The sequence below is a fragment of the Ovis aries genome, chromosome 10, assembly GCF_016772045.2.
Source record: "Ovis aries strain OAR_USU_Benz2616 breed Rambouillet chromosome 10, ARS-UI_Ramb_v3.0, whole genome shotgun sequence".
NCBI classification, from domain to species: Eukaryota; Metazoa; Chordata; class Mammalia; order Artiodactyla; family Bovidae; genus Ovis; species Ovis aries.
In genome coordinates this window covers 30,883,620-30,909,765 of record NC_056063.1, presented here as the reverse complement: position 1 = coordinate 30,909,765, position 26,146 = coordinate 30,883,620, and the positions used below count along the sequence as shown (strand labels likewise).

Below are 26,146 nucleotides of genomic sequence, written 5' to 3'. Positions count from 1 at the left end.
TGATCCAGGGAGCCAACCCCAGTCTCCTGCATTGCAGGCAGATTCTTTACCATTCTAGCCACCAGGGAAGCCCCATGGATGATCAAATCCATGTAAAGTTCCATTCAAAGTTAGCGACCTAAAGAATAAAGAGGACAACTTTATGTCTTGGCGGGGGGACAAAATCTGACCCCAGGACCCGTCCATCTCAAGCAGCCAGTGGAGGGGACTAGGATTGTCAGCAGCTCTCTCTGCTCAGCCACCTGCCCCTCCTTTTCTCAGGCTGAACAGCAGACAGGAGTGATGGCTGTCTAGTCCTGAGATCTGTCTATCCTGTCTGACTTGGGTCCTGGCTATGAGCCTGAGGTCTAGAACCTTTCACCAGCCTGCTTTCTGATGAGGTGGACAGTTTGGTTCTTGTCTAGCCCCTGACAGGAGCCAGGGTCCCCAAGGGACTCCAGCAGGGAAGGAGCAGAGCAACAGACACGCCCTGACTCATGACTCTTCCTTCCTCCAGTCAACAGCTAAGCCCAGCTGCAAGGGAGAGGGCAGGAGAGCCAGGGGACACAGGCCACCAAGAACAGCCTCTGGGATGCTGAGCAGAGTAGAGATGGGTGGAGAATGAATGAGGACTTGGGGGACAACTGGAGACCAGTGCAGATGGTAAAGCATGGAGCCAGGACTGGGAATGACCACCCAGTGGGGGAGAAGGCAGAGCAACTGATATAGAACATTGAGCCCCAACAGGACTTTAGCCCCAGCACCCTGTGGGCAGTCCAGGAGAGCACTTTCAACACATAAACCATCTATCATCCCGTCCTTGCCACTGTCCACCAGGACCCAAGGAGACAGGGCTGCAGTCTTGAGTCCCAGTAGCAGAGGAAGGGCAGTGGGTGAGCATGTGGGGAATCACTTCTGCACAGCACATCCAGCCCGGCAGCACCGGGCCTGGAGGGAGAGGGGGACGTAATCAGAACTCCATGTCACAAACACCTTCTCGTCTTCTCTAAGGATGTTCCCTCTTCTGCAGGTAGTATGCTGTGACACGCAGTGGGTTCAGTCCCCTGCATTCAGGTGAACCAGCATCTTCAACAGACACAAGAGTCGGGGCTCAGCTGCGGGGAGGGAGAGAGGGTGGCCCCGGGGAGGGGTGGAGAGGAGCCACGTGGGAGTGAGGGGAGGAAGGAAAGCTGGGGGATCTTGTAGAATCCCAATCAGAACAGCCTCCGAAGATGCCTGTGTACATGTATGTGTGTTAGTCGCTTAGTCGTATCCGACTCTTTGCGACTCCCTGGACTGTAGCCGACAAGGCTCCTCTGTCTGTAGGGATTCTCCAGGCAAGAATCCCTTCTCCAGGGGATCTTCCTGACCCAAGAATCAAACCCAGCTCTCCCACTTTGCAGGCAGATACTTTATCTGAGCCACCAGGGAAGCCCAAATATGCCTAACATCTTAAAAAAATAAATAAATATCATTATTGGGCCATACAGCATGTGGGATCTTAGTCCCCTGACCAGGGATCGAACTTGCACCCCTTGTATTGGAAGGGTAGAGTCTTAACCACTGGGCCACCAGGGAAGTCTGCCTAACCTTCTGATAGAAATAAAACAGCTGATACTGATAACCATTTCAGTTTTGCTCGACTCTGATCCCTAGATTACAACGTCTCATTACCACTCCCCTCCTCGCCTTAAGGAAAAAATCTGACTTTTCCAACAGAGTCAGGGCTCTCGGTTTCTTTTTGTTTGAAGAAAGTCAACTTCAAGGATGACTGCATTCTCATTCAAAACCAGTCTGAAGTCTGGGCAGGGCCTGCAGACATTTTGTCTCCTCTCTGCCTCTGCCCCGGGCTCCATCTAGCGTACGCCAGCCAGTACTACACTGTTCATCCCACTTCTTGAAGATGTCTTTTTTTTCCCCCCATAATGAGCTGGTTTCATAGAAAGTCATGAGACTTGATCGGGGGGGAGGGGGGGGGGGCCGGGAATTGGCTTCTGTGACAGGCATTTTTTTTAAAGTAGTTGAGCAATAAAGACTTCCCATTTATTGGATTTCACACATGATTTTGCTTGAGCCAAACCAGAGACTCATGACTCTCAAAAACAATGAATAGGCAGAGTACAGAGGGTTTGGGCAGTTTTCTCAGGACTGTCTTGTTTTTAGGAAAGATGTCTGTGTGGACATAGGAAAAGATGACTGATTTGCACATGGAATATACACGGTTTTCAGGGTCAGGTCTCATACAGCTAAGACTTACTGGAGCCCATGTTTGGCGCTGAACTGTGCCCCCACCTCAAATTCAAATAAATCCTAACCCCAAGTTCCCCGGGACAGAACCGCACTGGAGATGAGGCCGTTAAGTTAAAAGGACAGCTGGCGTCCTTATAAGGAGAGGAAATTTAAACACAGACTGTGTAGACACAGGGGGGAACCAGGTGAGGCCACAGCGAGCAGATGGCCACCCACCAGCCAAGGGGAGAGACCTCAGGAGACCCCAACTCCACTGGCACCTGGATCTCGGACTTCCAGCCTCCGGAGCTATGAGACAATAAATTTTTCTTGTTTAAGCCCTTCAGGCTGCAGGGTTTTATTATGGCGGCCCTAGCAAAACTAATAGAGCCCCTAAACTTTTTTTTTTAATGTTTATTTATATTTATTTGGCTGCACCAGGCCTTAGCTGCAGCACTCAGGGTCTTTAGTTGTGGCATGCGGGATCTAGCGCCCTGACCAGGGATGGAACCCCAGGGCCCCTTCACTGGGAGGGCGGAGCCTTAGCCACTAGACCACCAGGGAAGTCCCTCCCCCTAAACTTTCCCCGCCCCACAAGCTGGGCAAGTGTTGGGACACCAGAGGAAATACTGGTAGCATTAAGTTACGAGTGACCAGCGCAAGTTTTGTGTCCCTACATCTCATACACAATGAGTCCGGAACTCTGCAACGTTGGGCAATAGCTTTGGGAACCGCCTTTGTCCCCTCCCTCCCGTCTGTAATGAGAGTTAAACCTACCTTGGGACTGGGTTCATGGGCGGAGGTTTAGGAGAATCAAGACCCTCCCCCGGGGGACAGTTGGGTGATAGACCTGCCTTGGACCACAACCAGGTGTGTAAGCTTGGGTAAATGCGCCTCTCCCAGCCCTGGTTTTGTCCTCTGTAAAATGAGGGCGGCCGGGTTGCTAGGAAAATTAAAGGTGCTCATTTCACAGGGCCTCTGGCTCCTATCTGCTCAGGACACTTCCACCAGACACACCTACACCAGGTGGGGAGGGGGGTGCGGAACCCGACCGCCCTCCTCTCCAAAGAAGAGAGGGAGAAGCTGGTTGTGCGCGTGTAGACCTTTAAACACCCTTGTTCTCCGCCCCTTGCAGTGCCCAGGGGACGCCCGGATAAAAGCCAACTTCGGAAAATTGCTTCCAGTGACCTTGGATTTCATGATCTCTCCAATCAGGATACAGGGGCCTTTGGCGAGAAATTCAGACTTGGATTTTCAAAGCACAGAAGCACCTGCACCAGGAAAGGGCATCCGGCGCGAGGAGCCGGACCCCCGGGGAACCGCAGCGCCGACTCAGCCGTCTCCGAGCGAGATCGATCTCCATCCGGCAGGGCGGTTTCCTTCTCCCGGCCCCGCGGCTCCGGGGCTGTGGCCGCGCGCGGCCCATTAGGGACTCGGGGACCCGACGGCTCAGCGCTCCGCCCGGCGCCGCGCCCTCCCCGCCCGCCCGCTCGCCCGCTCCGCTGGCGGTGAGGACAGCCCCCCGGACCTCCGCAGCCCGCGTCCCCTCGCCACGCGAGCGGTGCGCACGGTGCGTCCCTGCGCGCGCGACCGCGCCCTGAAGGCGCCGAGGCCCCGCGGCCCCGCGTGGTCCCCGCGATGGGGTGGGGGGCGGCGCCCCCTGGCGGACATCGGCTCCCTCGAGCCGCTTCAGATGTTCAAGTTCGGTCGTCTGGGGGTGGTTTTCCAGCTAAAACATACACACTCACACACACGCAGGCACACACACGCACGCACGCACAAATAAAAGCCAGATGAGAGATTTCAGTTGGGTGCATCCGAGATCTCAGTGGCAAGATTCACACAGGCTGAGCCAAAGAACAGAAAAGCAATAAAAACGAAAAATGGGTTCGGCCAGAAAAGTGCCGAGGAGGCTCTGTAACTGAACGCTATGTACCCAGCAGCCGTAGAACACTCCGTGTTCCATCTGGACTTATCTGCCCCGGGACATAGAGGCGTGTGGGATTTCTCTCCTGGAACCACTGTGTATTTGGCAAGGAAGGAATGGTTTGCAAATGCCACTTGCTTTTTTGTTTCCCTTTTCTGAATGTATAATACTGACTCATGAAGGCTGCTGTCAGAAAAGGGAATGTCTCCTGTAGACTCAATGAAGAAGAGAGTTAAAGCACCATAAACTTGAGGAGTTTCATTTGTTGGTGTGATGGAAGTAGAAATGATAAGTAAACTGTTCATATGAACATCTGAAAAAGCTTGTAACGCTCAGTGGCAACTCTAATCCAGCCTTGTGTTTTATTTCCTTCATAAAACATTTAAATGTGGAAAATGTCTAGGAGTTTCAGCCATCTGCAGCAGGCAGTCAGCCCCGTGATGGGGGGCCCCCTCTTCTGTCACTCATTCTGTGCATGGATGGCGGTGTGGTCAGTCATGCAATGGGATCTCATATGAACCCCAGCAGAGGTAACAGGCTGACCCTCCTGCACAGAGCTGCAGTCGCTGGAGAGAGAAAAAAGGAGACGAGGCAAAGAGAGACAGAGAGAAGGAGATGCTCTTGTTGACTCTGCGAACTACATTAAAAGACATGTCCTTTTTGGACCAAATCAAAAAGGTGGCACTGTGTCCCTCAGGGCCTGGGGTTCTCAACCCTGGGGAAACCAGAGGGGCAGAGGAGCTAAGAGGGGTGAAGGGTCTCCTGGATGGCCCAAGGCCCAGCCTGACTCAGAGGACATCTTGGCCCATGCTTGATCACGTGGAGGCCATCTTCGGTCATTTTGAGAAAAGCCAAAATGATGGTCCAGGCTTTGTACCCACCACTCAGCCTGTGCAAGTCAGGACTGCACTTCCTGCCTGGAGCAGCAGGAAGAGAAGTTGGTTACTCCGTGCAGATATTTAAACACGCCTGTTTGTTGAATTCTGCTCAATGTTATGTGGCAGACTGGATGGGAGGGGAGTTTGGGGGAGAATGCATACACATATATGTACAGCTGAGTCCCTTTGCTCTTCACCTGAAACTATCACAACATTGTTAATCCGCTAGACTCCAATATAATATAAAAAGTTAAACAATAAAGAAACACCCCTGTTCTCCCCCACTCAGCCCTGCCATTACCATTCAGGAGAAATGGAAGAACCTGGGGCACTGGAGGTTGAAATGGATCTAGGGAGTAAAGACTTTCAGAAGTGGGGGAAGGGAGGGATCTTAAATTTACATAACTTGGAAAAAATGTTATAGGTTCTGCTTTAGCTTTTGTGTTAGGTGATCAACTGAAGTCATCATATGTTTACAAATACTTTTTAATTGCAGAGGACAGGAAAAGTTGGAAAACAAAGCAGTAAGGAATGAAGGCAACTTGATGTCTGTGTATTGGTGAAAGATTAACTTTTCTTATCTAATCAAGACTAGTTAAGACCGAAGAGAGCCAGCTACACTCCATTATTATGGCAGCAAACACGTGACACCTGTTGTGGCCAAACACACTTGGGATGAAAGTCCTGACATCTTTGCTTATCTGCAGATGTAATGGAACTCGGCATACTTTACATTGTTGATTCTCAGAAAGTGTCACCTTGGAACACATTCGAAATGCAGATTTTCAGGTCTCTTCCTAGACTTCCTGAATAAGAAACTCTGAAGGTAGACTCGGCAGTCTGCTTTAACAAGCCCTCCAGACTGCAACGCAGGGGACCCAGGTTTGATCCCTGGGTAGGGAAGATCTCCTGGAGAAGGGAATGGTTACCCACTCTAGTATTCTTGCCTGGAGAATGCCATGGACAGAGGAGCCTGGCAGGCTACAGTCCTTGGGGCTGCAAAGACTCAGACACAACTAAGCGACTAACACACACCAGGCGATTCTGACACTCTTCAGTTGAAGAACCTCTGCTCTGCATCGCATCTTCCTTGTGGTGTCAAGTATTTAACTTTGATCTGAAAGTAAGAGTAAATCCATGAGTGATGGGCTTAACGTCAGGTTTGGAATATGGAACATAAAAGGTTGATAAATCATTCGCACCTCCTACTAAGTGTAAGACACTGCATAAATCAGCAGACAGCCTAGGAGAAGAGACAGATAAGATGAAAGGGGAGGGGAACAGGCTTTATGGAAGCTGGAGGGAGATATATGGTGAAGAGCCACGGGCACTGCTGCCAGCCAGGCCCATTGAACATCTCCATCACTGATAATAAGCCAGTGCTTACCAACTTTAACGTTTGCAGATCTAACTAAGTTCGTGGAAATTCCAAATTGATAGATCTGAGAAGACAGCAAACAGAACTGGGATGATGGTTTAAAGGTAATAGTTTGTTATTTATTGGGGATAAAGTATTGTAGTCAGGGGGCTTCCCAGGTGGCTTAGCAGTAAAGAATCCACCTGCCAATGCAGGAGACACAGGTTCGATCCCTGGGCCGTAAAGAACCCCTGGAGGACGGCATGGCACCCCACTCCTGTATTCTCGCCTGCAAAATTCCATGGACAGAGGAGCCTTGTGGGCTACAGTCCATAGAATAGGGTCACAAAGAGTCGCACATGACTGAAGCAACTTAGCCACACACACAGAAAATATACTCAGTGTAAAAGTCAATGGTATGATATGACCACCAGAAGACGCTAATGAGATGTTAGGCTCTCTTAAAGAAAGCCTTGTCTTTTAAGGAGAGTGTGGTAGAGTGGAAAAATTTCCTCCAAAGCTACCCACATCCTTATTTCTGGAGCCTGTGAATGCTACCTTATAAGGGCTTTGCTTTGCAGATGTGGTGAAGTTAGGGGTCTTGAGGTGGGGAGATGGTCCAAAATTATCCAGGTGAGCCCTAAGTGCAATCAGATGCATTCCTCTTAAGAGGGAAGCAAAGGGAGATGTTACTAAATACAAGTGCTGTGAAGACAGATGGAGGGACTCGAAAGCGCTGGCCTTGAAAAGTGGAGCAACGCTGCCACAGAACCAAGGAAAGCCAGCTGCCACCAGGAGCCAGAGGGACAACAGAGTCTCAGGGCGGCGCGGTCGGGGGAGACAGTCCAGCCAACACCTTGATTCTGGCCCAGGAACACTGATTTTGGAATTCTGGCATCCAGAAGTGTGAGACAATAAATCCCTGTTGTTTCAAGCCGTCATGTTTGTGGTTGCCTGTTACAGCTGCCGCAGGAAATCAACCCAGGGAGAGAGAAGAGAGCTGCCTTCCATCTTTCCATCTTTCCCTCGGCAGGACTGTGTCTGGTCTGGGCACCACACTTGGGAGATCCATTTACTGAAAGAGGCTTCAAGAGTTGTTCTGAACTGTCCCAACAGGAAAAATGAAGACCAATAGTTGTAAGCTGCTGCTGCTAAGTCATTTCAGTCGTGTTCGACTCTGTGCGACCCCATAGACGGCAGCCCACTAGGCTCCTCTGTCCCTGGGATTCTCCAGGCAAGAATACTGGAGTGGGTTGCCGTTTCCTTCTCCAATACATGAAAGTAAAAAGTGAAAGTAAAGTCGCTCAGTCGTGTCCGACTCTTAGTGACCCCACGGACTGCAGCCTACCAGGCTCCTCCATCCACGGGATTTTCCAGGCAAGAATATTGGAGTGAGGTGCCATTGCCTTCTCCACAGTTGTAAGCTACCAGGTGCCAAATTTCAGCTTAAAATAAGGAAGCGCCCTCTGGTCAAAGAGGGAATGTGAAAAGTGTTAGTTGCTCAGTCGTGTCTGACTCTAACCCCATCGACTGTAGCCCTCCAGGTTCCTCTGTCCATGGGATTCTCCAGGCAAGAACACCAGAGTGCATAGCCATTTCCTTCTCCAGGGGATCTTCCTGACCCAGGGATCAAACCCGGGTCTCCTGCATTGCAGACAGATTCTTTACCATCTGAACCACCAGGGAAGCCCAAAGAGGAAGTCAGCAACTTCAAATGGTAGGGACACCACTGTGACTGCAGGTCTTCAAGCAGAGACTGAGCAGCGTGTGTTAGAAATGTGAATACTGTAAAGGCAGCTCTAGCCCCAGAGGCAGGGTGGGTTGGAGCCTGGATAAAATCCCTTTGAACCCAGGGATTCTAAGCCAGCGTGATTTTTACAGCGCTTCTCTGCTCTCACTGGAGCCCAGGCAGACAGGAAGAGGGTGCAAACAGTTGTAAAGTCTGAGCATGCAATGATTAAACCCAGGCACGGATGTGGCTTTGGAGATGGACAGGAAGGAATGCATTTTTAAAAAGGTTTTGGAGGCTTAAGTAATCAGCCTTTGGCAGCAGCTTGAATCTGGAGAGAGGGGAGTATTTATGAGGTGCCTACTAAGAGCATTGACCCGGTAGCCATGGGCAAAATAAATAAAGGGTGGGTGCCTATCTCCTGGAGAGAGGGGAGCCCACAGGAAATAATTGGGGCGCCGGGTGCGGTAATGAAGTCGCCGTGATGTGAGTGAGAGTGGAGCACAGCAGGGGACTGAGAAGGCTAGATTCATCGGAGTTTGGGGTTTGGTTTTTGAGGAAGTGGGCATTGAAAGCGGGAAGAGGGGAGTGAGGCTGGGCTTCGAGCTGCAGCACCCGCAATGACAAGCCTGTAAAGGTGCAAGACACCCGAGACGATGCTCAGTTGTTGTCACGCTCAATTTGAATGTGGTTGCGGCACCTCCAAGGAGAGGATCTTGGTGACCCCAAAGTGGGAAAGCAGTTCTTAAACAAAACCTCAGAAGGGCAGAGCATGCGGCAAGTGCTTAATGGATTTGAATACGTCACAGCAAACGGATCTTAGAGGAAGGACAACGTTATCAGACCGCCTGGGAGAAGATACTAGCAATGTCAAAACTGACAAGGGACCAGGTCAGGATACGCACGAGCTGAGCCCTGCAACTCACCGGTGGGTGTCAAGGTCCCCTCTCTTCAATAAACAAAGGATCAGGAGGAGGCAAATGCACAGAAGAGGCAACTGTCTGGATAACAGGCATGCGAAGAGATGCTCAAACTCATTAGTAATTAGAGGCATGCAAATCAAAGTAACAACGGTATACACGTGTTCCCCATCCTGAACCCCCATCCCCCCTCCCTCCCCGTACCATCCCGCTGGGTCGTCCCAGTGCACCAGCCCCAAGCATCCAGTATCATGCATCGAACCTGGACTGGCGATTCGTTTCACACATGAGTGTATACCTGTGGCGGATTCATGTTGATTATGGCAAAACCAATACAATATTGTAAAGTAATTAACCTCCAATTAAAATAAATAAATTTATATTTTAAAAAAAAAGTAACAACGGAGTATCATTTACAGCCATTTGATTGGCCAGAATTGGGAAGCTGGATATTGGCAGGTAGGGGCCCAGGTGTGGGATCACTGGGATTCCTCAGTCCTGTGGGAGGTCTGGAGAACAGTGCAGCGTTTCTAGAGAGCAGCACTGAAGTCAAGGTCAACGTGCGGACCTGTAATCCAACACCACCCACACACAGGCATCCTGGGGAAATCTGCCTCCATGTCCTAAGGGCCAGGGAGATGCTCACTGAAGTTCTGTTTGTGGCCGTGGGAGGTCCATCTATGGGGGGCGAGTGGGAACAGTGGAAGAGGGACTCTCTGAAATACCCTGCTGGAGCCAGAAGGAACGGAGTAAGCGAACAGAGCCTTGTAAACATACTGTGTGTCAGGAAGTGAGAGACCAAACGAGGGCTGCCAGACATCTGTGTGGGCTTCATGGCACGTGCGTGTGAAACAGCACAGGACGGATGCCTAGCTGTTGCCGTTGCTCAGTTACTAAATCCTGTCCAGCTCTTAGTGACCCCGTGGACCATAGCCTGCCAGGCTCCTGAGTCCTCCACTGTTCTCCCAGAGTTTGCTTGAACTCACGTCTATTGAGTTGGTGATGCCATCCAGCCACCGCATTTTCTGCCGCCCCCTTCTCCTCCTGCCCTCAATCTTTCCCAGCATCAGGATCTTTTCCAGTGAGTGGGCTCTTCGCATCAGGTGCCTAGAGGGGAGAGAAAAGGCCCTAGGGAGTGGAAGCCAAAGATGAACACACGCGCACACGCCTGGATACAGCAGAAGGGAGGCGGGGCTGTGCAGCAACCAGGGATAAAGTACCGTATCACCAGAGGACTGTCCTCACCCCGGCCCTCAGCTTCTGAGAGCACAATGATAGACGCTCCGAGGCATTCTACTAATTATTAGTGCAATTCCAGACCTGAAGAGTACACAGATGGCCTCTGAGATTGAGTAAAGAAAGTGGTACCACGAGCGACCCATGATGGGCTATAAAGTTGAAGTCTTGACAAACAAATTTTTCTTTTAATGTGCAGAACTACCATGGCTCAGATGGTAAGGAATCTGCCTGCAGTGTGGGAGACCTGGGTTCAATCTCTGGGTTGGGAAGATCCCCTGGAGGAGGGCATGGCAACACACTCCAGTATTCTTGCCTGGAGAATCCCCGTGGACAGAGGAGCCTGGCAGGGTATAGTCCATGGGATCGCAAAGACTCAGACACAACTGACTGACTAAGCACACCAAACTAGCAGATCCAAGAATGCCATTAGATATGACACTGCATTTTCTGCAAAACGATGGGATGCTCTCTGTCAAAGTAGCAAAGAAAGGTGGCCAGGATGAGAAGTACCAAGTATGTTGTTTGTAGTCAGGCAACTAAATCCTGTCGAGCTTGGTTCAATTTAATTGAACTATCAATTTAATCCCATCTAGAGCTATGATTCTTTAGTTTTCAGGTTTGTACCCTTTGAGACTCTTACAAAGTGTTGGCTCCTCTTCCCAGAAAAATATACACAGGCATGTACAAAAGTGGGCTTCCCAGATGGCGCTCGTGGTAAAGAACTCACCTGTCAATGCAGGAGACGTGAGAGAGCCGGGTTCGATCCCTGGGTCTGGAAGAGCGCCTGGAGGAGGGCAATACAGCCCACTCCAGTGTTCTTGCCTGGAGAATCCCATGGACAGAGGAGCCTGGAGGGCTACAGTCCGTGGGGTCTCAAAGAGTCAGAGATGATTGAGCGACTAAACAGAGATAAGACATTTGTCACTGAAGGAAGCTGCTGGGTGTGATGGGGAGACCACTGGCAGATGCACAGCCTCAGAGCCACAAAGGCTGACCTTGACCTACATCTGCTTCCTGAGCACCGTCACCTCATTTACAAAGACTCCCGCGGACCAGCCTCTGCTCTCAGTTGACACGACTGAAGCGACTTAGCATGCACGCACACAAAAGTCTGTGTTCAATCCTGGGGGCGGGGGCAGCGTGCACCCTTGGAGCCACTTCTCTCAGGATCTTCAGAAGCAGCGGGATGCTCTGCTTTTTCACTGTATCCTATCAGGTGGCACAAAACTGTGATTTGTTCCATTACTGACGATGTTCACTTGGGTCACCCGACTAGGGGAATGCCAGCCAGTCTCCCCCTCTGTAAAAGCACTCATCTCTGCTTTGCTATTAATAACTCTCTTGTGGGGAGGTATGTCTAAACTATTTGAATACCATGTTCCTTATCAATTTAGCCTGTCATTCATGTACATATATTCTTCCATCTATTTTTTTTATTTATTCTTTCATTTATTTATATCTTACATACTTGGGGTCTCCTGTTTTATTCATCAGGTTATCTCTTCCTGTAATTTTATATTTTGACGCTCATATTGTCCCTGGTTTGGCCATTGAAAGCCCCATCAAGATGTTTTCTGTTATTTAGAAACCCAGATCTGGGTGTTTAGTATGCTCGTTGCAATTTGAGTGTCACTGCTCCTGGGGAAGGGATGTAAAATACAAACATAGATGGAGATGGAGATGACAGTACAGCTGGAGACACACACACAGACACAGCTATATTCATCTCTGTATCTTTCTGTTCAAAAAGGAGTTTGAACACCTCCATTTCCAATCTAACTAGGAATTCTCATTTTCTCCCTTTCCATATTTGTACCTTTCTCTGACGGTGATGAACTTGCTCCCTGTCCTCCTTAAGACATTCATTTCTGTAATCAGTCTCCCTGCAAGTGGCCCATCCCTGGTCGCCTCTCCTCCCCTCCCTAGGGCTCTGACCTTCAACTTTGCACTCTGCCCTCTACCCCACCCCACCCCACCCCACCCCCGACAAGGAGTGACCTAATTGTCTGCTCCTAAGCTAACAAACGGAGAGGGCAATGGCACCCCACTCCAGTACTCTTGCCGGGAAAATCCCATGGGCGTAGGAGCCTGGGAGGCTGCAGTCCATGGGGTCGCTAAGAGTCGGACATGACTGAGCGACTTCACTTTCACTTTTCACTTTCGTGCACTGGAGAAGGAAATGGCAACCCACTCCAGTGTTCTTGCCTGGAGAATCCCAGGGACGGGGGAGCCTGGTGGGCAGCCGTCTATGGGGTCGCACAGAGTCGGACACAACTGAAGCAACTTAGCAGCAGCAGCAGCAGCAAGCTAACAAACGGAGAAGGCAATGGCAACCCACTCCAGTGTTCTTGCCTGGAGAATCCCAGGGCCGGGGGAGCCTGGTGGGCTGCTGTCTATGGGGTCGCACAGAGTTGGACACAACTGAAGCAACTTAGCAGCAGCAGCAAGCTAACAAAGAAACCTTAAAACTATACATAGTACAAAAAATGTTCCATGGATTTTTACTTGACCTCTTAATTTCCTGATTTTAAAACCATCATTCCTTTGATGTCTGCGCATGAGATGTTGAGAAATCCCCCGCCTCTGTTTGCCTGCCTAGATGGGCACAGAACCTACGCCTGGCAGCTAAGTCCGCATCACCAATGCCGACCTGCCTGGAGCCCCAGCCTCAGGTCCTACTGCCTCACGCTTGTGCCTGACTCCCCGACCCTCAGTCCCCGACCTGTCCTTTCACAGCCTCCTCAGCTCGGCACTGGAACCCCCTCCAGAGTTACCCTGGAAACCCAGAAGTAATCCTGGGTTCTCCTCTTTCCTGAACACCACCTCCACACCCAACTGGAGACCATTCTCCCACCCGTGCATAGCCCACCTCCGTTTCTTTCTGCAGCTCCGCAGCCAGCACCCTGGCCGGTGTCACCTCTGTCACCCTTGAACCATCACAGTGAGTACTCACGGGTCTCCTGGCACCGCCTGCTCCCTGGGCGGGTGGTACTGCTATCCCGTCCAGTGCCCATGCCTCCTGCCTCATCGACTTTGGCCTGTGCGCCTGTCCACGTATGGGATGTGAGCAGGGCTGGGCTCCAACTCCAGGCTGCAGGTTTCAGCTGCAGGGGATGGTCCCTTTGTCCCCAGAGGGTCACAGCCTGGCGAGAAGGGGCAGGGACAGTGCCACAGCCTACAGAAACCTGAGCTGGAACGGAATGTCACAGTCGGCATGGGCAATCTGGGGGTCGTAGCTTGTAAAGGCAAAGCTAACAAATAAATCCTATGCAGTCTATTTGTGAGCAGCCACAAGTCATCTTTCAAAAAAAATAAATCAATATACACGTACCCCAGTGTTCACTGCAGCACTGTTTACAATGGGCAGGACATGGAAGCAGCCTAGGTGTCCAGAGAGGAACGGATAAAGACGTGGTGCATATACACAATGGAGCACTACTCAGCCATAAAAAGGGACAAAAGTGAGCCATTTGCAGAGACACCGATGGACCTAGAGGCTGTCATAGAGAGTGTAAGTCAGATAGAGAAAAACAGATACCATATAATATCACTTATATGTTGAAACGAGAAAATTGGTACAGATGAGCCTGCTCACAAAACAGAAACAGAGACACAGAGGAGGAGCACAAAGGTATGGAGGCCAAGAGGGGAAGGGGTGTAAGGGATGAAAGGAGACTAGGGTTGACATATACATACTACTGATACGATGTATAAAATAGGTAACTAATGAGAGTCCGGGGCTTCCCTGGTGGCTCAGACAGTAAAGCCTCTGCCTGTAATGCAGGAGACCTGGGTTTGATCCCCGAGTCAGGAAGATCCCCTGGAGAAGGAAATGGCAACCCACTCCAGTATTCTTGCCTGGAAAATTCCATGGATGGAGGAGCCTGGTAGGCTACAGTCCACGGGGTTGCAAAGAGTCAGACACGACTGAGCGACTTCACTGGTAATGAGAGCCCACTGTATAGCACAGGGATCTACTAAACGCTCTGTGGTGACCTAAATGGGGAGGAAATCCAAAAAAGAGGGGACATCTGTATACGTATAGCTGATTCACTTTGCCGTACAGCAGAAATTAACACATCATGGTAAAGTCAGGTCTGACCTGGTGGTAGCCAGCCAGACTCCTCTATGTTCCAAGCAAGAATACTGGAGTGGGTTGCCATTCCCTTCTCCAGGGGACCTTCCCGACCCAGGGATTGAACCCAGGTCCCCTGCACTGCAGGCAGATTCTTTATCGTCTGAACCACCAGGGAAGCCCCAACTGTACGCCAACACGAATTTTAAAATTTAAAAATATTAATAAATGAATCACTCCCAGTGACTTCACCCAGTCCCAGCGCCACCTAGGGTCCTGCTGGGTGGGGATGGGGGAAGCCTCAGCCCCCTGAGGCTGCTCTGTAACAGCACTGAGCTCCAGACCTCATTACCCTGTGTGGGTAAGTGACCTGCCCAGGGCCCCACAGTCCATCAGCCAGAATGGCAGGACCCCTGTCACTTAGCTTTCTGAGCCAGAAACTCGCCTGCTTCTCTAATCACTGACGTGACGGTGCCAGCCGTGCCCGGTGGCAGGGAACACACACTCCATAAATATTCATTCTTTGCTGCCTGTGCACTTTTCTGCAGTGCAGTGACTCAGCCCTGCAGAGAAACACTTTGCTGGCTTCCGTAAATTCATGCTGGTAGCCAAGGGCTTTATTTTGCTCCAAGGCTTGGGTTGGGTATGTTGCCTTCCTAACAGCGCCCTGTCACCGGTGGCTTCTCCCACCTCTGGTTCCAACATAAAGCTGTAGTGTGCCCCCTACACACAGCTTGGAAAAGGCCTATGAGGAGGGGCAAGGTGTCAGCTGGACCTGAGTTATGGTCATGGGTATGCCGAGAAGCCCGAGTCAAGGCAGGCTATAGACAGAATGATCAAAGCAATTTTTTAAAACAAGCAGAAATGCATCTAGCTCTTGAGTCTGTGGACTGTGCTGTACAGAGTGCTCCTTGAATTGTAAAAATGTGATATGGTTTTTTTTTGGATCACACAGCATGGCTTCTGGGATCTTAGTTCCTGGACCAGGGATAGGAACCGGCCCACTCAGCAGTGAGAGCAGGAAGTCCTAACCATTGGACTACCTCGGAGTTTCCAAGATCTGCCACATTTTCTTTTAAATCGTGAGACTTGCGAGCTGGGAGGAATCTAAATCATTCACTTCGATCATTTCCTGTGAAGACTGCGCAAACAGCTGGGGCCTGGAGATGTTATGGTTTGGCCAAGGGCACAGGGAGAGTTAGAGGAGCCTGACTTCTAGATGTTTCCCACAGCCTCTGCTGTTAGGGTTTAAAGGACCCAATGAATCCTACTCTCTCCCTTCCCACCCCCACACTCCCTGCAAAAATCATGCCTCTTTTACAGCCTGACTACCCTCTGTGCTTGAGTCTGTCTTATCCAGGAGCCCTCAAGGAGGCCTGCCCATTGTTAAGGCATTCTGAGAGTTTAAAAAATGCTTGTTATTGATCAGCATTTGGTTGCATGTAGCTCCTACCTGTATTAACCTGCTGCTAGAACTCGAGAATTCAGAATCTAGTATTTCTGACACCGTTCCCAGCGACACAAGAGGCAATGAACTCCAAGCCCTATGAATGCCTGTACACTTACTTCCTTGTGGATAATGACCTCTGAAAACAATATCACAACCTGAACTTATTCTTGGTTTCTGCTCTGGATGAAATTTTTCTAAACCCTGGCAGAGGAGGAACCCCCTCGGCCGTGAGTTCTGATGCCAATTTCACAGGTATCATGATCAGGCTCTTGGTGCTCCTCAAAGAGAGCTCCCTGGGGATTCCTTAGCCACCAACTAAGAATCCACCCAACTCACAAAACCAGCAAAGGGCCGCAAATCCTCCCAAGAGCATCTGTGCCACACTCAAGGCAAGAACGCCTTGTCATGGTCTTGACCGTTTGTATCAGATCGGAACATACCCACAAGGTGCTGAAGGCTTGCTGGCCTTCTCCAGGCAGCAGAGCGGAGGAACCAGGGTTTACATAGGTGTGCAAGCCAGCTATCAGGTGGGGGAGAAGCAAAGCCAGGCTCAAGGGCACAGAAGTATGGAATTACGGGGAGGAGGAAGGTCATCAAGTAAATCACATCTTAAAGAAGTCAGTGAGAGGTACCATTTGCTAATTACCTGGTGTCAGCCTCTTTGGGAAACATGGAGGTATGTTGTCTCATTAAACTGCAATTAACTTCCCTAAACATAATAAGGAAACGATTGTCATTCTATTTTGTAGAGGAGGAAACAGAGCCATAGGGAGGTGGGATCCTTAGTAAAGGTCCTGCTTTAATAAACAGGATTCAAGCCTAGATTCTCCAGATTGAGACTCAGAACCCTTTCTCCTCTGGCTCCTTTCTGGGCAGATTCACCCTGAAGTGGGAGGAAGGTGCCTCTCCCTCCCTGCCCCGCTACCACAGCCAGGAAGTGCCCAAGTCTTCAAGTCCAGCTGTCTCCCACCCGCGGCCTAAGTGTCAGATGCCGCGTGTGTGCTAAGTCGCTTCAGTCATGTCTGACTCTTTGCAACCCCGTGGACTGTACCCCACCAGGCTCCTCTGTCCATGGGATTCTCCAGGCAAGGATACTGGAGTGGGTTGCCATGTCCTTCTCCAGGGGAATCTTCCCAACCAAAAGATCGAACCCATGCCTTCTGTGTCTGCTGCTTTGGCAGGTGGGTTCTTTACCACTAGCACCACCTGGGAAGAGGCTGCAAGACTCAGTTTATGGAACAAAATGCCAAGTCAAATGGCAGACATGACTCACTCCCTCTGTCAACCCTCCCCAGAGACCAAGTGGCCAGTCATTGGTCATAAGGCCACTTTCTCCAGTGGAGCTTCTCGCTCCAGTCACATCTGGAGCCTCTAGGCCCTTCGAGTGCCTCCAGTACAAAAGCTCCTAGAGGCTTCCTCCAGGCAAACCCCTGGATGGAGCACTAGCAATTATGGTGGGGCTGCTCAGGCTGAAATCCGACCAAACTTCCTGAACAAGGATAACCAGCAACTGGGGCCCAAAGCCACACCCATCCATGCAGGGCCACGGTGGTGGCCCCACCAGCCTGGGGGCAAGACTCTGCAGTCAGGAGCTGGCAGTGCACGGGGAAGCTTGTTGTGACCCTGCTCACCATCTCCAGCATCACTCTTCCCGGCCAGCAGGCCCTGGCCTAGCACACACAGCACATGTGGTTCTGCAGCCTCCTTTAGTAGCATCACTTCCATCTGACTCACACATTCCCCCTTCTCCCCTTTCACAGTGAGCTCTTCACTCCCTGTGCCTGCCAAGGTCTTCTTGATCCGAGCCTGAGCACACAAGCTGCACCATCTACCCACAATGAACGCCTGCTGTTCTTTAAGACATAGCTCAAAGGTCCTGTCTTCTCCAGAACCTTCCCTGATCCCCAAGTGAGATTTCCTCTTAGGTATCACATGGTAAGTTATTTGAACATCTATTATTCTAACGAATGTACTAGACTCTTATTACTTGCTTGTGTACATCTTCTCTTTCAGATCCCAAACTTCTCACGGTAGCCATTGTTAGAGTGACAACCATTGTTGTGTTCAGTCACTCAGTTGTGCCCAGCTCTTTTCTACCCCAGGGACTGCAGTACCCCAGGCTTCCCTGTCCTTCACTATCTTCCAGAGTTTGCTGAAACTCCATGTCCATTGAGTCGGTGATGCCATCCAACCATCTCATCCTCTGTCGTCCCCTTCTCCTGCCCTCAATCTTTCCCAGCCTCAGGGTCTTTCCCAATGAGCCAGTTCTTCGCATCAAGTGGCCAAAGTATTAGAACTTCAGCTTCAGCATCAGTCCTTCCAATGAATATTCAGGGTTGATTTCCTTTACAATTGACTAGTTTGATCTCCTTGCAGTCCAAAGGACTCTTAAGAGTCTTCTCCAGCACCACAATCCAAAAGCATCAGTTCTTTGGTGCTCAGCCTACTTTATGACCCACATAAAGCTCTTGCATCCGTACATGACTACTGGAAATACCATGGCTTTGACTATACGGATTTTTGTTGGCATTAGGAAACTATTCTAGATTTTTCAGCCCAACAGCCCAGTCCTCTTGTGTGCTGGCATCTCCAACACAGCATGGATCATTATCGGCTGTTATTCAGAATATTGCACACCACTGACCAAGGTGAGCACTGCCTTTTGCAAAAGTTACACTGGATTCTCATCACCTCAGTTTTACAGAAGAGGAAATGAGTTCAGATGGGCTGAAGAGGCAGTGCAGTTCCAGCTAGTGAGTAGCCAAGTCAAGATCCCCACCCAGGCCTGTCCAACTCCAGACCCCAGGCTCCCTCTGTCCACCCTAAGGCCCTAATGATGCCTACGCTGGCTATGTGGGAGGCTCTCCCTCCCTGGAGGCCTAAGTTGCTCTGTTCATAGAAGCGACTGTGTAGTTCCTCACCTCAGCTCAGCACAGGTCTTGGCATCCTCTGTGGTGCAAGTCACTTAATATGATCAGGATAAAAGCCAAACATTAGACATCTGAATCTGAGCTCCAGAACTGGGCACGAAGAATGACTCCAGAAAGCCCTCAGGTTATGCCAGTCACCTGCGCCCCAGCCCAGAGCAGTCCCTTCCCAGAAGACTAAAGTTTAAACAAATATACCCACACCTAGGAAGGCTACCGCCTTCCTGTCACATACCAGTGATTAATAAACACCTTCACTTGTGTGTTAAAGAAGAAATATGCCAACCCCTCCCAGGGGTAATTTCTCTGTTACACTGAAGTAAATGCTTGGTTCTGCGAATTCACAACCCTGGTTGCTGACTTTGAGAGTTTCAGTTCAGTCAGTTCAGTTGCTCAGTCATGTTCGACTCTTTGCAACCCCATGAACTGGACCCACACCCAGCCTCCCTGTCAATCACCAACTCCTGGAGTTTGCTCAAACTCATGTCCATCGCGTCGGTGATGCCATCCAACCATCTCATCCTCGGTTGTCTCCTTCTCCTCCCGCCTTCAATCTTCCCCAGCCTCAGGGTCTTTTCCAAGGAGTCAGTTCTTTGCATCCGGTGGCCAAAGTATTGGAGTTTCAGCTTCAGCATCAGTGCTTCCAATGAATATTCAGGACTGATTTCTTTTAGGGTGGAGTGGCTTGTTTAATGATTTGTTTAATGATTATTTTCTATTTCCTCTCCGGTAGATATCAACCTTTTTTTTTGTCTTCTGGGATGAAATTATATCCAACACACACTATCCACTTTCAACAGACCTTCAGTGTCAACAGTTGAAATTGGCAGGAGCGGAGGAGGAACGACACAAGGAAAGAAAATGAGTTAAAGAGAAAAGAGAAACCTCAGCTTCTTAAACCTTAAGAATTGTCTGAAGCTTCCCAGGCCAGCCTCTCCCTCTGGTGGGAGGAGTTGGGGGCGGGGGGACCGGAGGGGGCGGTCCTGGTTCGCGCAGCCCGTGTGTGGCATCGCCGACTGCGACCGGCAGAGGGCGGCTTCCCCTTGTTTAAGGCAAATAACGGCATCTGGAGCTGCTATTCTCCCTGGGAATGCAGGTTTAAAGGCACTTGCCTAAGCAGAGATCTTCTCAGCACGAACTGTAAATACATCTCGTCTTAGCCTTTACGTCTGTCGAAAGGGCAAGAAGGGGCTTGTGGAGAAACAAGCCGCTCGGCAATGTCGTCAGGACACACGCACACGTATTCGTGCATCATCCAGGTCTGGATGAATAAAGGTTTGGAGGAGGGCCTGGGCGTGAAGATTGGCCAGGAGGGACAAGACCCACCCTGCTCCGGGAGCGCAGACTCTGGGAGGGGGTCAGAGGTCCATGGACCAGCCAGAGGAGCCCAGAGCCCCGGGAGGCGTTGGCACACGTACCCACCCGCTCCTTGGGCGAGTCATGCTCAAGACCCGAGTGATCCCTCCTCCAGGTCCGGAGAGAGCATCCCCTCCCCGTCCTACCCCCTATATTTTTGCTTTTCCCTGAACCCCCCACCCCAAGCCTTAAAGCAGGTTCTGAAGGAAGATAGCAGACCTTAAGACATTGTTCCCTGAGAGAAGCAGGGCTTGGAGCCAAATTCTCTCTGGGCACCTGCTCTGTGCCACTCAAGAACAAGCTCTGACTCCGAAGAACTTAGGTTTCAAAGGGTGGACAGCAGGTTATCAGCTGGCGAATGAATGAGCAAGGTAAATCCAGGAAGTGAGAAAGGCTGTAAGAGCAGGATAATGTGACATAGAATCCAGGGTAGGCGGGGCAACGGAGGTCGAGGAGGGGCGCGAGTTGGGGGGCGGGTAGCACAGGTTTTCCAGGGACGTGCTTTGGATCTGAATCTGAATTCCTTGTTCAGACCACGGCTCAGAGGTCTTCCCTGGTGAGCTGAGCTGAGCTGAGCTGAGCTGAGCTGAGACTCCGAGCCCCCAGCCCAAGGGTTCCATCCCTGGTCAGGGAACTAGATCCCACATTGCAGATCCCATGTGCCACAACTAAGACTCCGGGCAGCCAAATAAATACATAAATAGATTTTTTAAAAAAGAAGAAGAACATCCCTCAGGTAGGATCAATTATTTACCTTCTGGGGTAGGTTCTTTCCAGCCAAGGGGCCAGCAAAGACCCCTCGCCTTCACACAGGCTTGAAATTAGGGGGCAAAGTGATCTGATTTGTGTTTTTAGGATGCTGCTCTGGCTCCTGTGCGGAGCAGACGCAGGAAAGGACAGGAGACATCAATGGGCATCAGTGGGCCAGGCTGGAGAGGACCACTTCTGGCCCCGCCGCCCACATGGAGATCCACAAGCCCACAAGAAAGAAGGAATGGTGGCCCTCACACAGCTCCGCCCTCCCCACTTCCCGGTGACCTGCTGGGAGCCCTTTGCCCTTGGAGACACTGTTCAGCTCCCTAGGATAAGCTGGGCTTGAACTGCATTTTTTAGATGGCGTTAACTGTTACTAACGAAGAAGGCAATGGCACCCCACTCCAGTACTCTTGCCGGGAAAATCCCATGGATGGAGGAGCCTGGTGGGCTGCAGTCCATGGGGTCGCTAAGGTCGGACACGACTGAGCGACTTCGCTTTCACTTTTCACTTTCATGCATTGGAGAAGGAAATGGCAGCCCACTCCAGTGTTCTTGCCTGGAGAATCCTAGGGACGGGGGAGCCTGGTGGGTGCCATCTATGGGGTCGCACAGAGTCAGACACGACTGAAGTGACTTAGCAGCAGCAGCAGCAGCAGCAACTGTTACCGAGGTCAGGGGCGGCAGCCGAGAGGAGCTACTCCACGTTCAAGGTCAGGAGGGGCGGCTGTGAGGAGATACCCCTCATCCAAGGTAAAAAGCAGCGGCTGCGCTTTGCTGGAGCAGCCGTGAAGAGATACCCCACATCCAAGGTAAGAAAAACCCAAGTAAGACAGTAGGTGCTGTGAGAGGCATCAGAGGGCAGACACACAAACCATAATCACAGAAAACTAGCTAATCTAATCACATGGACCACAGCCTTGTCTAACTCAACGAAACTAAGCCATGCCATGTGGGGCCACCCAAGATGGGCGGGTCATGGTGGAGAGGTCTGACAGAATGTGGTCCACTGGAGAGGGGAATGGCAAACCACTTTAGTATTCTTGCCTTGAGAACCCCATGAACAGTATGAAAGGCAAAATGATAGGATACTGAAAGAGGAACTCCCCAGGTCGGTAGGTGCCCAATATGCTACTGGAGATCAGTGGAGAAATAACTTCAGAAAGAATGAAGGGATGGAGCCAAAGCAAAACCAATACCCAGTTGTGGATGTGACTGGTGATAGAAGCAAGGTCCGATGCTGTTAAGAGCAATATTGCATAGGAACCTGGAATGTTAGGTCCATGAATCAAGGCAAATTGGAAGTGGTCAAACAGGAGATGGCAAGGGTGAATGTCGACATTCTAGGAATCAGCGAACTAGGATGGACTGGAATGGTGAATTTAACTCGGATGACCATTATATCTACTACTGTGGGCAGGAATCCCTTAGAAGAAATGGAGTAGCCATCATAGTCAACAAAAGAGTCCGAAATGCAGTACTTGGATGCACTCAAAAACAACAGAATGATCTCTGTTCGTTTCCAAGGCAAACCTTTCAATATCACAGTAATCCAAGCCTATGCCCCAACCAGTAATGCTGAAGAAGCTGAAGATGAATGGTTCTATGAAGACCTACAAAACACCCCCCAAAAGATGTCCTTTTCGTTATAGGGGACTGGAATGCAAAAGTAGGAAGTCAAGAAACACCTGGGGTAACAGGCAAATTTGGCCTTGGAGTACGGAATGAAGCAGGGCAAAGGCTAATAGAGTTTTGCCAAGAGAATGCATTGGTCATAGCAAACACCCTCTTCCAACAACACAAGCGAAGACTCTACACATGGACATCACCAGATGGTCAACACTGAAATCAGATTGATTATATTCTTTGCAGCCAAAGATGGAGGAGCTCTATACAGTCAGCAAAAACAAGACCAGGAGCTGACTGTGGCTCAGATCATGAACCAAATTTAGACTTAAATTGAAGAAAGTAGGGAAAACCACTAGACCATTCAGGTATGACCTAAATCAAATTCCATATAATTATACAGTGGAAGTGAGAAATAGATTTAAGGGACTAGATCTGATAGATAGAGTGCCTGATGAACTATGGATGGAGGTTCGTGACATTGTACAGGAGACAGGGATCAAGACCATCCCCATGGAAAAGAAATGCAAAAAAGCAAAATGACTGGGGAGGCCATAAAATAACTGAAAAGAAGTGAAGCGAAAAACAAAGGAGAAAAGGAAAGATATAAGCATCTGAATGCAGAGTTCCAAAGAATAGCAAGAAGAGATAAGAAAGCCTTCCTCAGAGATCAATACAAAGAAATAGAGGAAAACAACAGAATGGGAAAGACTAGAGATCTCTTCAAGAAAATTAGAGATACCAAGGGAACATTTCATGCAAAGATGGGCTCGATAAAGGACAGAAATGGTCTGGACCTAACAGAAGCAGAAGATATTAAGAAGAGGTGGCAAGAATACACAGAAGAACTGTACAAAAAAGATCTTCATGACCCAGATAATCACGATGGTGTGATCACTCACCTAGAGCCAGACGTCCTGGAATGTGAAGTCAAGTGGGCCTTAGAAAGCATCACTACAAACAAAGCTACTGGAGGTGATGGAATTCCAGTGGAGCTATTTCAAATCCTGAAAGATGATGCTGTGAAAGTGCTGCACTGAATATGCCAGCAAATTTGGAAAACTCAACAGTGGCCACAGGACTGGAAAAGGTCAGTTTTCATTCCAATCCCAAAGAAAGGCAATGCCAAAGAATGCTCAAACTACCGCACAATTGTACTCATCTCACACGCTAGTAAAGTAATGCTGAAAATTCTCCAAACCAGGCTTTAGCAATACGTGAACCGTGAACTTCCAGATATTCAAGCTGGTTTTAGAAAAGGCAGAGGAACCAGAGGTCAAATTGCTAACATCCGCTGGATCATGGAAAAAGCAAAAGAGTTCCAGAAAAACATCTATTTCTGCTTTATTGACTATGCCAAAGCCTTTGACTGTGTGGATCACAATAAACTGTGGAAAATTCTTCAAGAGATGGGAATACCAGACCACCTAACCTGCCTCTTGAGAAATCTGTATGCAGGTCAGGAAGCAACAGTTAGAACTGGACATGGAACAACAGACTGGTTCCAAATAGGAAAAGGAGTACATCAAGGCTGTATATTGTCACTCTGCTTATTTAACTTATATGCAGAGTACATCATAAGAAATGCTGGGCTGGAAGAAGCACAAGCTGGAATCAAGATTGCCAGGAGAAATATCAGTAACCTCAGATATGCAGATAACACCACCCTTATGGCACAAAGTGAAGAGGAACTAAAAAGCCTCTTGATGAAAGTGAAAGAAGAGAGTGAAAAAGTTGGCTTAAAGCTTAACATTCAGAAAACGAAAATCATGGCATCTGGTCCCATCACTTCATGGGAAATAGATGGGGAAACAGTGGAAACAGTGTCAGACTTTATTTGGGGGGGCTCCAAAATCACTGCAGATGGTGACTGCAGCCATGAAATTAAAAGATGCTTACTCCTTGGAAGGAAAGTTATGACCAACCTAGATAGCATATTCAAAAGCAGAGATATTACTTTGCCAACAAAGGTCCATCTAGTCAAGGCTATGGTTTTTCCTGTGGTCATGTATGGATGTGAAAGTTGGATTGTGAAGCAAGCTGAGTGCCAAAGAATTGATGCTTTTGAACTGTGGTGTTGGAGAAGACTCTTGAGAGTCCCTTGGACTGCAAGGAGATCCAACCAGTCCGTTCTAAAGGAGATCAGTCCTGGGTGTTCTTTGGAAGGACTGATGCTGAAGCTGAAACTCCAATACTTTGGCCACCTCATGTGAAGAGTTGACTCATTGGAAAAGACTCTGATGCTGGGAGGGATTGAGGGCAGGAGGAGAAGGGGACAACAGAGGATGAGATGGCTGGATGGCATCACCAACTCAATGGACATGAGTTTGGGTGAACTCCGGAAGTTGGTGATGGACAGGGAGGCCTGGTATGCTGCAATTCATGGGGTCACAAAGAGTTGGACACGACTGAGCGACTGAACTGAACTGAACTGAACTGTTACTGGGGACTTGGAGATTTTGCTGAGTAAGTAACCCAACATGTCACAGATGATAATAATAATAAAGGACAGAGGTGATATTCAAACCCAAGTCTATTGACCCCAGCACATTGTACTCTGAATCCTGTAACCACAGCCTACCCGTCTCAGATCTGGGCCCCAGGGCCTCTGGAGCAGCTGGAGAAGACAACCTAGGAGGAACCAGGCCTTTGCTGCAACATCTGTTCCCGGTCTGTGCTTCTCACAGAGGCAAACCCACCACTACCATGAGCACACAGAGAAATCAGTTTTCCATGGGCAGGTTCTAATCCAGACAGTCACCAGCCCGGGCAGTCCTGGCTATTTCCTTCATTCAGCCCCATCCATGGCTCTAGGAGGTGGAGATGCTGGGAAGGCAGTGAGTGGAAGCTCTGGAGAGTATGAGCAAGGCCCAGCCACACCTTGCCTGACATGTTCCTCCCAGAGCCCAAGCAGGAGAAGACCACGCGTGGGGAGGGGGAGCAGGGCCTCCAGCTCACTTAACAGAGATGTGTCGAAAGCACACAGGAGCCAGCTTGAAGGAGCTCCCACTGATCAAATTGGGACAATGAGTCCACTGAAACCAATAATGATGGCAATAACTCTAACACGTTGAGTTACAAATCTGTAATCCAAAGTGATACCAAAATCTGGCTCTGTCTCATACTAGCTGATGACCTGGTTCAGGCCACACACCACCTCTGAGCCTCCGGTTTCCCCCTCTGTGCAGTGGGACACCTGTCTTTGTAGTGTTACTGTCAGATCGATGATGATAAAGGTTACAGCAGTGCCAAGTTGGTCTCAGGCCCTCAGAGACTGAATTCTCCAACCAGGCATTTGGATTCTGCTTCCAGTAAGTTATTTAATATGTTTAAACCTGGTTTACTCAAAGGTAGAGAAACAAAAGCAGTAGTTTCTACCTCACAGGGTTGCTGTAAGGATGAAATTAAGTGATGCATACAAACACCTTAGCCCCTCAACAAGCTTCTAGTTTATCACTGTTGTCATTTTTTAAATTACTGAAGGTCTAGAAGCTATGACATCTCAATAGTAATAAACACACTAGCAGGCATGTTTTGTTTTCTAAATACAATTCCTACAAACAGGTGCCAGAGCTCCTTAGAGAAACAGCCAGGTCCAGCTATTTCCTGCTATTGGGAGCAAAAAAAGCAAGGTGAGCCTGGACCTTAGGGCTCACTTAACAGAGATGTGTCGAAAGTTACATAGGAGCCAGCTTGATGGA

The 26,146-nt window shown here is 49.7% G+C and overlaps 2 long non-coding RNA genes across 4 annotated transcripts; one reads left to right on the top strand and one right to left on the bottom strand.

Annotated features, from left to right (window-relative positions):
• Nucleotides 1-2,888: 2,888 nt before the first annotated feature.
• LOC121820440 (uncharacterized) lies at nucleotides 2,889-5,157 on the top strand. Its single transcript, XR_006060972.1, has 2 exons — nucleotides 2,889-3,078; nucleotides 3,344-5,157. It is a non-coding gene; the product is annotated as an uncharacterized LOC121820440 (long non-coding RNA).
• A 326-nt stretch (nucleotides 5,158-5,483) lies between these two features.
• Nucleotides 5,484-19,585, bottom strand: LOC121820439 (uncharacterized). Of its 3 annotated transcripts, none has more exons than XR_009595128.1 (4): nucleotides 18,705-19,585; nucleotides 10,006-10,126; nucleotides 9,026-9,100; nucleotides 5,484-6,130 (listed from the first exon to the last, which is right to left on the bottom strand). It is a non-coding gene; the product is annotated as an uncharacterized LOC121820439 (long non-coding RNA). The 3 variants fall into 3 exon arrangements; XR_009595127.1 differs by lacking the exon at nucleotides 18,705-19,585 and adding an exon at nucleotides 10,986-11,184; XR_006060971.2 differs by lacking the exon at nucleotides 18,705-19,585 and having other exon boundaries at nucleotides 10,006-11,184.
• Nucleotides 19,586-26,146: the final 6,561 nt, after the last annotated feature.